The 17,397-nt window shown below is 43.9% G+C and overlaps 1 long non-coding RNA gene across 1 annotated transcript in view; it reads right to left on the bottom strand.

Annotated features, from left to right (window-relative positions):
- Positions 1 to 569: 569 nt before the first annotated feature.
- Positions 570 to 17,397, bottom strand: part of LOC137616973 (uncharacterized) — a 49,679-nt gene continuing 32,851 nt past the window's right edge. The window contains exon 2 of the long non-coding RNA XR_011039535.1: positions 570 to 982. This is a non-coding gene — a long non-coding RNA (uncharacterized lncRNA). The remainder of the gene's footprint in view (positions 983 to 17,397) is intronic.

Genomic DNA, 17,397 nt, shown 5'->3' with positions numbered 1-17,397 from the left:
AACTGTTGATAAATAGTTTTGAGATTAAGCCTACAAATACATGAGGAAAAATGTACCTTGCTTTGAAATGGTTATCATTTTTACATTATGGTCAGGTATATTTTATACATTGTGGATATACCCTTAAATCTATAAAGATAGAGAGAGAATTATGTTAAGACTTGAATACAGTGATTCCCTTAAAAATATTCAAAATTATTCTATTCATGACTTTCCTTGCTTCCCATTACACAAGATAAATGGAATTGTTGCTTGCAAAAATATTATACCTGATATTTAAAAATGCAGAACACACTTCCTTTTTTTTAATTGAAGTATATGAAAAATAATTCTAGTATTGGCCTTTTATATGAAATTTTCAGAGCAGTTTAGTACAATACTGTATTTGCCATTATAGAAAGAGGAAAGCAAATATGACTTATTTTGGAACAAGCCAAAATCATCAATTCACATTTTTTTTACTTTAGTATATTCATAATACCAGTACTTAAACACATGCTGATTGCTAGAATATAAGGTATACCTTCCCCACAGGTAAAAAATATTGACAATAGCTGGCTATTTAGAACATCTAATAGCTACTATCTTAGTCATCATCTTTCCAGTTATCCCTACATTAAAAGGTTGGTTGCCTAATGCGTCCTCTCCAATGCCTCCTATCAAAGGCATCCTCTTTCACGGAACCTCTACTTCATATCATCCTGTAATAGGTTCCTCCCAATCATCCATCTTCAACAAATGACAACACAATCTCAGAACCGACACTCTTATCAACTCGTATGGCAGTTTAAGTTGAGATAAATTTCCGGTGCTCCTTTTGACATCCGGAATAAAACAAAACGGATTATTTTCTCTTCCTTGGAAACTTTCTGGATTCTTTTAGTAGTAAATCCCCAGATCATTCACTGCTGATCTTCACCTTGATGTCAATAAGAATATTTCATTACACATTTTGAGCTACGGCTTTTTTTATGGTTCTAGTCTGAAAAATAAATAAAAGATGTTAATTGCACAGATATGTCTTATTCAATTATTTTACTATGCACTTCAAATTCAAAACTATACTCCGCATAACCTATAAAAAATATAAAATATTCTTGAGTAAAATTCTCGAAATGACGACAAACTAAACATGTGCATGTTATGTATAATAGCGAATATTACATCTGAAAGTATATCAGTTAAAATGGAAAAGTATTATTACATCTAAACCTTAACAAGGATATACTTCACTACAATAATCATATGATCAGCCTCTCGTAATCCACTAACAAAACTCCCATTATCCTTAAATTTTCTTCAAGAGAGATACTCAATACACAATAAATGCCTGAATAAAAAATTCTACTTTATACTTCAGAGGATACCTAGTCAAACACACAATGGTCATAAAACATTTTTTCAAGTATAAATTCTGAGCAAAAATAGGATTCACTGACGGTAACAGTTTCACATGTAAAATATTACTTATCATATAAGTTCACTTATAAAAAAACTACATTCAGTCTATAAACCAGCTCATTTTATCCATCTTTACAATCTTACTTATCTTGCCTTGAACTATGTAAAAACTTATCACACACACACACACTGGCTAACCTAGTCTCAATTAGTTCAGTGACCAGCATATTAATCATTGTTTTTTTACTCACAGCGTATACTTCACCCATAGACTAACCAACACAAACTGCAACCTTGCCTTACAGGAGTCTAAGTCTTTAAAGTTAATAAGCACAGACCAACTATGTCTCTTTTACTAATGGTTAACCAATGTTACCTCAAGTCAATGAAAAATCTATCAAACATTATTCATTAGTTATATAATAACTGCCTTTATCAACCATTGGCTTCCTTCTCCTGCCTTTGTCCCTTGACAGACTTATTTTTGGGCTCAAGCCATGGCGTCCTGATGGAAGGTTCCTTTTTGGTAGCTTCCTTGGGTATATAACTACTAAATATTCCCAGAGAATTTAACCACAGGTTATCACAGAATTCCAACTTCTGAAGCGAGTATCCTAAAGGTTTCCCTTTAAGACATTGTATATCAACAGGGGACGCATGTATTAACGCGCCACATAGCTATCTACACCCCACAGAGTTAACACTTCGATGTGTAGGGGCGGAGAATAGCTGGGGAACCGTTCCACAGCTAATCTCGTTCGTGGCTACTTTTGGTACTCGAGACGTAAACAAACGGGCGCCATTGCTAAATGACGTCACGTCCGTCCTCATCCTTCGCTTAGTAGCTTGCCTTACTAGTCGGATTTTTCCCTGTGCGTATCTTATCGACTTGCATCTTAGCCATGTCTCTACCCTCGGCTTCGCCTTCTTCTGGAAAGTTGAGTACAAGGTTCCAGTATTGTTTAAATAAGCTCTGACCGTAAAGTAACTTTTACTTTTCGAGATATTTTATGTTTTGTGGCAGAGCTGTGCCTCGACCGGACCCGCCATTTTAAGGCGTCGCTGTTGTTTTGCATGCCTTATTTAGCTAGCCTCAACAGCGTTTTTCCGGCCTCATTAACTAATCGATACTACTAGTTATTTAGTCTTCATAGCTAGGAACTTTATATATCGTGTTTTGACGCCTTGTTATCGGTCATCATCTGACCCCATACCAGTTCGCTAGTCTAGCCCCTAGGCCAGAGCGCCTAACATCGGTGTTCATGCATGATATATTTCAGTGATCCTAGGTTTAGTTATGAAGATAGTGGCATTATTTTACAATACTGTTGACTGCGATGCAAGTGTTTTCGCCTTCAGGGACCATATAGGGGATAGGTTAGAAAGTGTGCCTTTCTAACCTAACCTACACGTAGGACCCCTATATGCTTCCTTCATCCCCTGCCTTAGGGCATCCCCTCTGTGTAGTCTTGCTCCCCCTACCACGTAAGGGGATCAAGCTCATATCAGAGTATCTATCGCTTCTCTGTCCTCCCTAAGGGAATGATCCCCCCTTAGACTTGCGTCCGAGAATGAGGAACGGCATGTCCTTCCTTTATTGCTGGGGCTAGGTCTCCGACCTTTCCTGCAATAGCGATACGTCTTCCTTCCTTCCTAGTTCAGGGTGTAACATCCCTGCTCTAGGTTAGGCTTGGGGGGAGTTAGTTCTGTGCCTTGCTTGAAACGATACCCATGCACCGTTCTCAGACAGGCTGCCTTACCTTAGGCTAGGGAGCGTCCTCCCTTCCTTGGTGGCCGCTTTGGTACAGAGCCTCCTCCATAGAAGACCCTTCTTCTTCTCCCCTCCCCACCTATCTCGTGTATGGCCTAGCCTATACTTAGGTTAGTCTATACCCATCTGTCCCCTGTCCTACAACTCCTCCTTAGGGTGGAGTGATAGGGCTACCTTGAGCTCCTGTGTGCAGTCCGCTCTGGTACATATACCCTTCATAGTGTCCTATGGGGTTAGCCACTTGATGCGTTTTGTCCACAGGGGTTCTCCCCCCTCTTGGGTGTTCCCTAGCCCTCCCTTGGGCTACCCTGGCTCCCGGCCGTCTGTGGCCCCTGCTTCTGGGTGATAGGGCTAGCCTCTATCATGGGTACACCCACTCAGGTGGGATGTCTTGGGGTCCGTGGCCGTACCCCTACATCCCTCCTTCTGTCTCTTTCACTATCCTGGTGCCGGTCCCTTGCCGCTTCCCCTGTCGGTAATACCCACCTCCCAACCTTGGTGACACATCCCTTGCCTCCTGGGCCGTCAGTCCTCCGTGTGCCGGGGGACTGCCGCCTCCCGTCGGCGTCCAGCCGATGGCCTTCCCTCATACCTCATAGCTTCGGTCGTCCGTCCACCGGTCCGGCCCCCGGAGTGCCGGCATCCACTGCCGGCAGTCCGGTTCTGCTATAACCCATCCTTGTCCCTGTCACCAAGCCGGCAACCTTCGGCTGCCGGAGCTGCCGCTCCCCGCCGGCGTTCCGCCGTTGTGCCGGCGGCCGCCATCCTGGTATTACCCCTGACTTATATAATTGTCTTCCCTAATGCCAGAAACTCTGCTGGAGCGGCCTCCGGCTTGCCGCCGGTCTGCTGGAGCGGCCTCCGGCGTGCCACCGGTCTGCCGGAGCCTTCCGGAGGCGACAAAGCGACTTGCACCCCTTCTACTAGCTATCATATCATGCTGATAGCCCTACATTGCAACCAGATGGTTTGATTACATAAATAGATAGGTATTATCTTACCGTTCTATTAGTAACCATGCTGTCTTCTTGCATATCACAGATTTCCAGCATGCTGTGTGTATCTTAGCACGGCTGGTTGCCGGAAACCGTTACCCTATGGGATCTTCTACGTTCCCAATTCTATGGTCTGAGTGGCCTCAGTCCCAGTTTTATATCCTTGGCAATTCCCACTAGAATTCCCACTGCCTTCCTGGCATTCTATGTCGAATTCTGTCCTGTGCCCTCGGTCACAACAAATTGCCTATGGATAAGGTTACGGTAACCAGCCGGGCGGGTTACATGGAGTATGTGTATCTCCTCCTTTTCCGCCCATTCTCTGAACATCACATTGTTTATACCACTTAATATTAAGTTAAAGATTAATCCTTTAATATTTAACTTTAGAATAGAAGTCATTCTTATGACTCCCTCATACTCATGTTCTCTTTCTCTTACAGGAGGAGCACGTGAAGTGCGACCACGGCTTCTGTGGAGTGAAGCGCCCGCACTTTTATGGGCACACGGCGTGTAGGACTCACGCCCCTTGTGCCAACAAGAGAGGTGATCTGAAGTTTTGGGACCCGCAGAACTGTACGGTCTGCCAGGACCGCCTGGTCGAGGCGTTCAATAACCCTCCCTCAGCAGAGGTTAGGGACGCTTCTCGAGAGAAGCTACGCAAATGGGTGCGTGGCTTCCAGAAGAACGCCACTGGACCATACCTTGCCACTGAAGACTTGAGGGCCTTACTGTTCCCAAAGGCATCCCCAGACTCTGTGGTCCCCAAGGATCAGATCCCCACCGTCCAGATCACGGTGGAACCCGATGTTGTCATGGCCCAGTCCATGCACGAGTGTCGCCTGGATACCGACAACGCGGAGCGTATGTCGGAGACAACGGAGAGAAACCTCATGGCCGAAGAATTGGACTATGAGGAGGACCGAGTGGAATACGCCGAGTCGGAGCAAGAGGTCGCTCGGCCTTCCACCACCGCCCCAACTCCTACACCGACGGAAGTATCACTCCCGTCTACCTCCGCCACCCCGGACCCCATCCCAACCAGCGCCCAGGAGATGTTCCGAATGCTCGAAGCTCTCATGGACAAGAAACTCCGTGAGACACACGAATACATCAGGACCATGGGAAGTTCCAAGGAGCCGAAAAGGATTTCGGTTAGGGACCTCCCGGCATGCTCGCACGCCAACCCCTGGAGGTATGCTGAGCATATGCCTATCGCAACGGGCAGGATCTTCGTCAGTGAGAAGGTCGGCTCGGTTGCCCTGGAAGAAGTGGAGTTCTTCCCGAGTTTTGAGGCTTATCCGGACTGTTACGTCCGGCTTCGATCCGAACCTGCCTCTAAAGAAGAGACCGAACCTAAGGAGGTGATAGTGTTCGATCTCCCGAAGGCCCAGGCTATGCTGGCCAACGCTTTTAAAAGTAGGGGTTTTACCTGCTCAAAGCTTCCGGCGCTGAGCAAGAAGCACCCTACCTACGTCGCACCAGATGATGCGATCCTCCCCTTCATGGAAAAGGCCTTCGCTGCGGTACACAAAGCAGTGGAAGAAGGGAAACCTTGCCCTGCACTGGAGGAGTGCAGACCCTTCTCCCTGGTTACTCCCCCCGATGTTCGACACTGGAAAGATATCCAGCATACTTTCGTGGTGGGAAAACTAGATCCTGACGTTGCTGGATGTCAGTTTAACGAAGACCCCGACCACTACATGGTGCTCGCCAAAACACATTTAGCGACTGTAGTTAAGGACTTGTACAGCTTCATGAAGGCTCGGAGAGCCTGTCGTGAATTCGTGTTCTCAAGTGCCACAGTGAGACACGAACCCCGGAGGCTGATTTCCTCCAACATCTGGGGTAAGCACCTCTTTCCCTCTGATCTAGTGAAAGAGATCACCGACAAGGCCGCCACGGAGAACAGGAACCTTCTCCACAAGTGGGGCATGTCGAAGAAGAGGAAATCCTCCAAGCCAAAACCCCAGCAACGTCGACAGAGACGGCAGTTTCCGGGACCCGCTACTCCCCAAGTGGCTGCTCAGCCACAGCAGACCTTTCAGCTGGTCACCCAACCGGTCTTGTCCCAGTCACCGGTTTTCACCCCTGCTTTCGAGCAACAGACGACTACCTTTCGTCCCAAAGGTAGAGGCTCAAGCAGAGGTGCAGGCAGAGACGCATCTCGCCGTCCCTCCAGAGGCAGAGGAGGAAGGGGAGCTAGCGACCGAGGCAGTAAACCCTCGGGACACCAGAAGCAATGAAGTGCTTCCGGTGAGAGGAAGACTCCGCCAATTCCAGAATCGTTGGACCTTCGATCCCTGGGCACACAGCATCGTCAAGAAGGGTCTAGGCTGGAGTTGGACTCAACCACCCCCAACCTTCCAGCAATTCTTCCAACAATCAACCCCCCTTCTGGAAGAATATGTCCTAGATCTCTTGAACAAGAAGGTGATAAGGAGGGTAAAGTCAACCAGGTTCCAAGGGAGACTGTTTGCGTCCCCAAGAAGGACTCCGACAAGCTCAGAGTCATTCTAGACTTATCCCCCCTCAACAAGTTCATAGCGAACAACAAGTTCAAGATGCTGACTCTTCAACAGATAAGGACCCTTCCGCCTCAAGGTTCTTACACGGTCTCCATAGACCTGGCGGATGCCTACTGGCACGTTCCAATGAACCACCACGCTTCCTCCTACCTAGGATTTCGACTCCAAAGGAAAAGCTACGCCTTCAGGGCCATGCCCTTCGGCCTCGACGTGGCCCCTCGGATCTTCACAAAGCTGGCGGACGCCATCGTACAACAGCTTCGCCTCCGAGACGTCCAGGTGATGGCCTACCTCTACGACTGGCTAGTCTGGGCTCCATCGCCCGAGGATTGTTTAAGATCCTGCAACAAAGTCACCCAGTTCCTAGAACACCTGGGATTCAAGATAAACGCGAAGAAATCTCGCCTCTCTCCAGCTCAGAAGTTCCAATGGTTAAGAATCCAGTGGAACCTTCAGTCACACCGCCTTTCCATCCCCCAGAAGAAAAGGAAGGAAATAGCAGGGTCTGTCAAGCGGCTGCTGAAATCCAAACGGATCTCAAGACGTCAGCAGGAACGAGTTCTAGGCTCTCTACAGTTCGCCTCAGTGACAAACCCAGTGCTACGTGCACAGCTAAAGGATGCCGCGGGAGTCTGGAGACGTTCCGCATCCATCGCTCGAAGAGACCTCAAGAGACGGCTCCCAAACAGACTTCGGCTGCTCCTCAAGCCGTGGTCGGAAGCAAAGGCCCTGAAAAGGTCCATCCCTCTTCAACACCCACCTCCATCACTCAACATCCACACGGACGCTTCGCTGGAGGGTTGGGGAGGTCACTCCCACCAAAAACAGGCTCAAGGCACATGGTCTCCCCTATTCAAGACGTTTCACATCAACATCTTGGAGGCCATGGCGGTCCTAACTCTGAAGAAACTCTCCCCGCCTCCCTCGATCCATATTCGTCTAACCCTAAACAACTCGGTGGTAGTTCGATGTCTCAATCGCCAAGGCTCAAGATCGCCCCAGATAAATCAGGTGCTTCTGACAATCTTCTGTCTGGCAGAGAAGAAGAAATGGCACCTGTCTGCAGTTCACCTACAAGGATTCCGCAACGTGACGGCGGACGCTCTATCCCGGACAAGCCCGATAGAGTCGGAATGGTCTCTAGACGCAAGATCATTCTCCTTCATCTCTCACCAAGTCCCAGAACTTCAGATCGATCTCTTCGCAATGAGCGACAACAATCAACTTCCTCGATATGTGGCCCCGTACGAGGACCCCAAGGCAGAAGCAGTGGACGCCATGTCACTGGACTGGAACAGATTGGTCCAAGATCTACCTGTTCCCTCCCACCAACCTTCTGCTGAAAGTCCTCTCCAAGCTGAGAACCTTCAAAGGGACAGCGGCCCTAGTGGCTCCCAAGTGGCCCCAGAGCAATTGGTACCCCCTGGTGATCCCTCTCCCGGGCCCAGTTCTCTCCCAGCAAGTACAGAAGTCGACTGTCTTCGCTTCATCATCGAAAATCAGGGACCTTCATCTCATGATTTTCTCTCCCTAGCCGCGAAGAAAAGGTTTGGGATCTCGAAGAAAAGTCTAGACTTCCTCGAGGAATACAAGACCGAATCCACACGACGGCAATACAAATCATCCTGGAGAAAATGGGTCTCATTCGTCAAGGCAAAAAATCCTACGGAAATCACCAATGATTTTTGCATGTCCTTCTTTATTCACCTTCATGGACAGGGCTTGGCAGCCAACACGATTTCTACTTGTAAATCGGCCTTGACTAGACCACTGATGTATGCCTTCCAGATTGATCTGTCCAACGACATCTTCAATAAACTGCCGAAAGCATGCGCTCGTCTGCGCCCAGCACCCCCACCAAAACCGATCTCCTGGTCTCTGGACAAGGTGCTCCATTTGCCTCCAACTAGGACAATGATTCGTGCCCTCACAAGGATCTGACTCAAAAAGTTATCTTTCTTTTTGCTCTTGCCTCAGGAGCCCGAGTCAGCAAAATAGTGGCATTATCAAGGGACAAGGGCCACATTCTGTTTACAGATTCAGGTGACCTTACCCTCTTCCCGGATCCGACGTTTCTCGCCAAAAACGAATTACCCACCAAAAGATGGGGCCCTTGGAGAATATGCCCCCTGAAAGAAGATGCCTCTCTATGTCCAGTAGAGAGCCTCAAGGTCTATCTTCGTAGAACTTCGGACTTTGGTGGGGGCCAACTCTTCAAAGGAGAAACATCGGGCAGCGACCTGTCACTGAAACAACTAAGAGCGAAAATCACCTACTTCATTCGCAGAGCGGATCCTGACAGTACACCTGCCGGTCACGATCCTAGAAAAGTTGCATCGTCTCTGAATTTCTTTCAGAGTATGGATTTCGAAAGCCTCGAAAGCCTCAAGAGTTTCACAGGCTGGAAATCCTCGCGTGTTTTCTTCAAACATTATGCGAAACAAGTGCATGAAGTCAAACATTTTGTGGTAGCCGCTGGTAGTGTTATGAAACCTGCACCTAACTCTGCATAGAACAGTGAGTTACTTGGGACTCTAACTCCTCGGGTGCCTATGTTGACCCTCGCGTGATACGTAGTGATTTCAAAGACACTTAAGTGTTTTTTCATATACTGTTCTTCTCCCAGGTGAAATGTCATAGTCGTCACACGAGTGCCGCATGCCTAGAGCATGATGTGTTTTAATTTTAAAAGACCGACGTTCCTCTGGAACGAGTGCCTACTAATAATTTGAAATTCTCTTTCAGATTCAAGAGCAAGTCTTTCATTACTATGTACATTATAATTTGTTGTAAATTACTTTTACATATTTATTGCATTTAATTAATATATTCTGCAATTGTGAAATAAAATTTCTATTTTATTACTTGTGCGTCTCAATCCGCTCCTACTTATACTATGAAATACACGACTGTCATAGTTTTATTATCCCCTTCCTCTTATATTCGATGAAGATTACTAAGGTTTCAACCCTTATTATGTACTCACCTGTGCAATGTAATATTCCTACACGAATACTTACTTCATACCTTAGAGACCAGACGATTCTCCTATATGAATGCCAACCATTCAGTCTTGTCTCCGAGTTCATGTTCTCCCAGCAAGGTGAGTAGCCCTTCGATGACCACTTTGATCTTCAGCATGGCCCGTGGGGACTTCACTGCCAGGGGGGCAGGAAGTTCTCTTCCCTACGGTTCTTCTATTAAGATTATTATGCTAACCTGTTCAAAGCCCTCGGCACTTACACTAAAAAGGGGAAAATCTACCACGATACATTGATTCTCTGGTATTCTTCCATCAGGACGCCATGGCTTGAGCCCAAAAAACGGATTTTGAGCGAAGCGAAAAATCTATTTTTGGGTGAGATAGCCATGGCGTCCTGATGGACCCTCCCTGCTACTTCGTCCAGTTTTTTCAGGTCCCACCCTGTTCTGCTGTATCATGGTGATCGGCAAGCAACTGGCTTCAGGATGAGGACGGACGTGACGTCATTTAGCAATGGCGCCCGTTTGTTTACGTCTCGAGTACCAAAAGTAGCCACGAACGAGATTAGCTGTGGAACGGCTCCCCAGCTATTCTCCGCCCCTACACATCGAAGTGTTAACTCTATGTGGGGTGTAGATAGCTATGTGGCGCGTTAATACATGCGTCCCCTGTTGATATACGATGTCTTAAAGGGAAACCTTTAGGATACTCGCTCCAGAAGTTAGAATTCTGTGATAACCTGTGGTTAAATTCTCTGGGAATATTTAGTAGTTATATACCCTAGGAAGCTATCAGGACGCCATGGCTATCTCACCCAAAAATAGATTTTTCGCTTCGCTCAAAATCCGTTTATTGTCAAATCAAAACTAACCTTATTCATCATCAACTAACATTAATTATTATTTTGACTATTTTCATGTTTACATCACTGAATCTTTGGCAAGAGTTTGCATGAGTCACAATTACAAGCTACTAGTATTTAGGGCTTAGTATGACTAAGCTTCCGGATATAAACTGTATCTAATAATTCAATAACAAACAATGACTTTGGTTTAGCCATCTATCCCACAACCCACAGAATTAATAAAAATATCAAAGGATCAGGACTTAGGCTTTAATTGTATTATTCTTAATGCATTGAAAGTACTATATAAGTTTTGTGGATTTTAAAATGAATTTTTATATATAAACCCATCAGTAATATAAACCATTTAATGAAGTACAGTACAGTAAGTGATGTTGCCTGCCACTAAATAAATAAATAATTACATAAGCACAGCTAAATAAACGGTGCTAGGACAATTCGGTCCCGGACAGTTCGGTCCCGGACAATTCGGTACTAGGACAATTCGGTACCAGGACAATTCGGTACCAGGACAATTCGGTACCAGGACAATTCGGTACCAGGACAATTCGGTACCAGGACAATTCGGTACCAGGACAATTCGGTACCAGGCTTGTCATTTTTTAAAATCAGGAAAATATGATATTTTTATATTACATAATATGAACTATTTATATTTAATATCACCTCAATACTTAACTACTTAGTTTGGTTATTCACTGGTTGTTTACAAATAACATAAACAATCCACCTAACTATTTTATTACTAAATGATTACTTTGGTTATTCCTTTAGTTTAAAAAAAATTATTTAAAGAAAACGACTTTATTAGTTTCTTTATTCCAGAATTTTTAGTCTATTTTCACCCCATCATTCACACAATGGAGTCTTGCAACTACATACAGTCGGAAAAAGGAAAAAGGAAATTAGTTGAGAAGGAAAACTACGTGTACCAATAACAGAGAAAATGCTGATGGTACGAAGATATATTGCCGTTGTGAAAGGCGGACTTGCAAAGCATGGCTTCACTCAGATGTTAATTTTCATGCTCTCAAATATATTGGAAAACAAATTCATAGCACAACTGCAGCTAAAGTGAGTGCAAAGGTTGCTACTACAAATAATAAGGAGGGACAATCACAAGTCAAACATCTTCTCGTTTAATTCTAACAGAAGAACTAGGAAATCTAAATGAGTGCGCACTTACTGATATAACGGAACTAGCTCATATTACTCGAAATATGAGACGATGGAGAAATATAATCAAGCAGAAAGAATGCAGTTCCTTAAAGCAATCGCTCATAATATCAAAGTTTAGATTTTTTATATACTTTTAACGACAAGAAATGTATAGTTTTTACTATTTTATTTTTATATACCTACTTTTAACATAAGAAATGTATGGTTTTTACTGTTTCATTTTTTATATAATAAAGAAACAAAAAATGTATTTCTTTTTTTATTTATCGCAAAAATAAGGATAAATCAATTGGACTTTTTTTATATCTATACTAACAAAAGCAAAATTTTCTTTTTAAAAGTAATGCTTAAAACCGATAGGAATTTTAGAAACGATAGAAATTGGAAAAATACTGTTTTTCTATATTATAAGAATTAATTGGTACCGAATTGTCCTGGTACCGAATTGTCCTAGTACCGAATTGTCCTAGTACCGAATTGTCCGGGACCGAATTGTCCAGGGCCGAATTGTCCGGGACCGAATTGTCCGGGACCGAATTGTCCGGGACCGAATTGTCCGGACACCAAATAAACAGCTATTACAGTTATTATATTAAAATTAAACCATAATTTTTAAAGAGTTAAAATACCAAGTGAAAAATGTGTGGTCTCAAAAATTACACAACTTTTACAATTTTTTTTCTTGTTGAAAAGTGTACATGATTGTGCACAGGTTGGAAAGACTGTTGCTTATCCCAGTTTTCTCTCACTTCAAATTATGACTCCCTCCTCAACTTAGAAATTCAAGAAGTAACTGTCAATGCACTATGCCCTTTTATGCACTTATTGTTTTGGCAAAGCATAGCAACTATAATGCGTCAGTCTGGAGATTGCCACTATATTTTCTTCTTAATCTTGCTGCACAACATGGATTGGATTTATGAATTTGGGCTCTTTAGTTGAATGCTGTGGTCTGTGAGGCCATTAAATAAAGTGAACTTTAGGGGAAACCCCTGCAGTTAGAAGAGAGCAGACAGCAAGATGTAGGAAAGGAAGCAGTAATGGGGAAAGGGTAACACTACTAAGAGCCTTAAGTACCCAAAGTGAGGTGCACTGATGATACCAATTACTCTATGAGGATACCACACATGGCTATGATACTATACTCCACTGACCTTGAAACTCAAATAACTCATCCATGGCTGAAGTTATGCAAAATATGAATGAGGTTAATGCCAACAGTCAATGCTATTCATTTTGTCTTGTTGATGAGCTAGACATTGTAGCACTTGTTAGTTGCTAAATTCATGCATTTGATTTTAATCTTCGTGCTTCTGACATCCATCATCACTCATTGTCTGACAATTATGCTTGCCCATTAGTACTCCTAACTAAGATGATGAATTTGGAGGTAATTTGTATTTTCCTAACCATACAAACCTGAGTCCTTTACATAGGAGGGTTAACAGTGAAGCTGGAGAACAAGGCAGTTACAACTTTTATAACATGGTGTAAACAGGTAGCGGTAATTACTGGGCCGGGAGCGAGGCAGCTCCACCCCTCTGCTTCCTCACTGAGTAGTCACTTTGATTGCAGCTGGGACTTTCTAGAAGAAAGGGTGCAGGCAGGAAAGAATGAGTAAAGGACTCGGGTCTGTATAGTTAAGGAAAAATACCAATTACCCCCAAATTCATCCTTTGTTTCGGTACAAATACAAACCTTTGTCCTTTACAGGGAAGGAAGTTCCTTTCCTAACTGACTGGAGAACTAATCCTGGGATTCCTAAACTCAAGACCTTGTAGGTAGTGAGAGTTCAGGTTCCTTACACCACATGTACCAATGATGTGGCTATACGAGCGGAACCACGGCTTGTGCAATAAAAGACACTGAGCAGAAAGTCTGTGTCGTAATGCTGAGGAATAAATATACTAATGGGTTTGTCTAGTTCTAACCCGGTAGCGTATTTATCCTAATGGCTTTGCTTGGATTTCAACCTGTGGTACATAGAGTATACAGTATATTGAAATAGGCTTGCCTGGTTACTACACATAACCCCTCTAAGTGCATGTGGAATAACATTTCTATTACCATACAATTGAAAAGTTACCAATAGAGTAGGGCTTGGCTGCATGCAAATCTATTCCAGCAGACAGGGTTTCGGATGCTGGGCCTTAGTGAACAGGAATATGAGAGTGAAAAGAAAGGACCAATCAATCTTCATTTTCAATCCAGTCTAACATGTAACCTCCATCCTTGATCCAATGTTAAAAGTACAATGAAAGAACCCGAGGCAGTTTTAACACCTGCCGAGTAGCTATTGCAAGTCCTAACGAAAAGAGTCTAGGGACCAGTGGGTCCAATCCCGCATATAATAGCTCTTAAGTTGAGGGGCGATTCTCTTTTTGTATACATTGATGGTAATACATTAAGTAGATGTAGGATTTACATTCTCTTGGTTTTGTAAAATTTGACTTATATTCAATTATAGGTGATTGCAATGGTACAGTATATGTTTCCACTAATATTTATTATTTTTGCCCAGACTTCTGTTAAGTTAGTCTTCTAATTAATTTTCGATATAAAGTTTGTGGCCCCGGGGGGCATAAACAATTAGAATAGCGTCAACGTATCCCTGCGTGTCGTAAGAGGTGAATAAAAGGGACGGGACGAGGGGGCTGGGAACCCCTCTCCTTTATTATAATCCTGTGAGACATCAAAGAAGTGGAGCTGGGGGGAGAGTGACTGCTCCCCGCACTCTAGTTTTGGGGTGTTTGAACGTGCGTGGATGTAGTACGATATAGAGTAAAAGATGCGAGAATGGAAGCATGTTTATGAATAGAAGGATGGATATATTGGTGCTGTGTGAGACAAAGATAAAATGGAAAGGTAAAGTGATGTTTTGTGAAATGTCTGGTAGTGTGTCTGGGATTGAAAGGGGAAGAGCAAGAGAAGGTGTGGCTTTATTGCTGAGTGAATGGATGACAGGTAAAGTAGTGGAATGGAAGGAGATATCATCTAGGTTAATGTGGGTAAGGGTTAGGTCGGGTAGGGAATGTTGGGCTTTTGTCAGTGCGTATGGGCCAGGTTGTGAGATAAGTGAAGAAGAGCGGGATGAGTTTTGGAATGAATTAACCAGGTGTGTAGAAGGATTAATGTAGTTGTCATGGGTGACAAATGCTAGAGTGGGCGCTGGAGAGGTAGGTGTCATTGGGAAGTATGGCGTACCAGGTGGAAATGAGAGTGGTGAGAGACTGGTAGATGTGTGTGTTGAGCAAGAGATGGTGATAAGTTCTAGTTTTTTCAAAAAGAAAGATAAAAACAAGTATACATGGGTAAGAGTGGCAATGGAAGAGTGGTAGAAAGGGCGTTAATGGATTATGTGTTGATAACTAAAAGAATGTTTGGAAGACTGAAAGACGAACACGTGTTTAGGGGTATGGCTAACAGTATGTCTGATCATTTTTTGGTGGAAGGAAAACTAGTTGTAGCAAAAGAGCGGGGAAATGGAGTAGGTGGATGTAAAAGGGAGCTAGTGAGGGTTGAAGAGCTAATAAAACCGGGGGTAAAAGGTAAATATCAAGAAAAGTTGAAAATGGCATATGACGAAGTGAAAGTAGGAGAAACTGGTAATTTAGAGGAGGAGTGGAAGTTAGTAAAAGAAAATTTTGTTGGAATTGCAAGTGATGTGTGTGGCAAGAAGTTTGTTGGAGGCAGCATGAGGAAGGGCAGTGAATGGTGGAATGAAAGAGTGAAGGTAAAAGTGGAAGAGAAAAAGAGGGCTTTTGAAGAATGGCTGCAGAGTAATAGTGTAGAAAAGTATGAAAGATATAGAGAAAATGTGGAAGTAAAACACAAGGTAAGTGAGGCAAAGAGGGCAGCTGACATGAGGTGGGGTCAGGGATTGGGTCATTCACATGAAGAGAATAAGAAGTTTTGGAAAGAAGTGAAGAGAGTAAGGAAGGCAGGTTCAAGAATTTAAGAGACAGTGAAAGATGGAAATGGAAGGTTGTTAAAAGGAGAGGAGGCAAAGAAAAGGTGGGCAGAGTATTTTGAAAGTTTACTGAATGTTGAGGATAATAGGGAGGCAGATATAATGGCTGTTGCAGGTGTTGAGGTGCCAGTGATGGGAGATGAGAATGAGAGAGAGATTACAAGAGAGGAAGTGAGGAGAGCACTACATGAAACGAGAATGGGAAAAGCATTTGGTATGGATGGTGTAAGAGCTGAGATGTTGAAGGAAGGGGGTGTGACTGTACTTGAATGGTTGGTGAGATTGTTTAATGTGTGTTTTGTGTTGTCAATGGTACCAGTAGATTCGGTTTGTGCGTGTATTGTACCACTATACAAGGGTAAGGGAGATGTGCATGAGTGTTGTAATTCAAGGGGTATTAGTTTGTTGAGTGTAGTTGGAAAAGTGTATGGTAGAGTACTGATTAAATAGGATTAAGGATAAAACAGAGAATGCAATCTTAGAAGTACAGGGTGGTTTTAGAAGAGGTAGGGGTTGTATGAATCAGATTTTTACAGTTAGGCAGATATGCGAGAAATATTTAGCAAAAGGTAAGGATGTGTATGTTGCGTTTATGGATCTGGAGAAAGCGTATGATAGAGTTGATAGGGAAGCAATGTGGAACGTGATGAGGTTATATGGAGTTGGTAAAAGGTTGTTGCAAGCAGTGAAAAGTTCCTATAAAGGTAGTAAAGCATGTGTTAGGATAGGATATGAAACGAGCGATTGGTTTCCGGTGAGAGTGGGACTGAGACAGGGATGAGTATGTCACTGCGGTTGTTCAACTTGTATGTTGATGGAGTGGTGAGAGGTGAATGCTCGAGTGCTTGGACGAGGATTGAAACTGGTAGACGACAATGACCATGAATGGGAGGTAAATCAGTTGTTGTTTGCGGATCATACTATACTGGTTGCAGACGCAGAAGAGAAGCCTGGCCGATTAGTGACAGAATTTGGAAGGGTGTGTGAGAGAAGGAAGTTGAGAATTAATGTGGGTAAGAGTAAGGTTATGAGATGTACGAGAAGGGAAGGTGGTGCGAGGTTGAATGTCATGTTGAATGGAGAGTTACTTGAGGAGGTGGATTAGTTTAAGTACTTGGGGTCTGTTGTTGCCGCAAATGGTGGAGTGGAAGCAGATGTATGTCAGTGTGAATGAAGGATGCAGGGGGCAGTTAAGCTAGTAGTAAAAAATAGAGGGTTGGGCATGAATGTAGAGTTCTGTATGAGAAAGTGATTGTTCCAACTGTGATGTATGGATTGGAGTTGTGGGGAATGAAAGTGACAGCGAGACAGAAATTGAATGTGTTTGAGATGAAGTGTCTAAGGAGTATGGCTGGTGTATCTCAAGTAGATAGGGTTAGGAACAAAGTAGTTAGGGTGAGAATGGGTGTAAGAAATGAGTTAGCAGCTAGAATAGATATGAATGTGTTGAGGTGGTTTGGTCATGTTTAGAGAATGGAAAATGACTGTCTGCTAAAGAAGGTGATGAATGCAAGAGTAGATGGGAGAAGTACAAGAGGAAGGCCAAGATTTGGGTGGATGCATGGAGTGAAGGAAGTTCTGAGTGATAGGAGGATAGATGTGAGAGAAGCAAGAGAGCGTGCTAGAAATAGGAATGAATGGCGAGCGATTGTGATGCAGTTCCGGTAGGCCCTGCTGCTTCCTCCGGTGCCTTGGATGACCACGG

The sequence above is a fragment of the Palaemon carinicauda genome, chromosome 23, assembly GCF_036898095.1.
Source record: "Palaemon carinicauda isolate YSFRI2023 chromosome 23, ASM3689809v2, whole genome shotgun sequence".
Classification (NCBI taxonomy): domain Eukaryota; kingdom Metazoa; phylum Arthropoda; class Malacostraca; order Decapoda; family Palaemonidae; genus Palaemon; species Palaemon carinicauda.
Note: the sequence above shows the minus strand (reverse complement) of the source record. Positions and strands in the feature narration are given on the sequence as shown.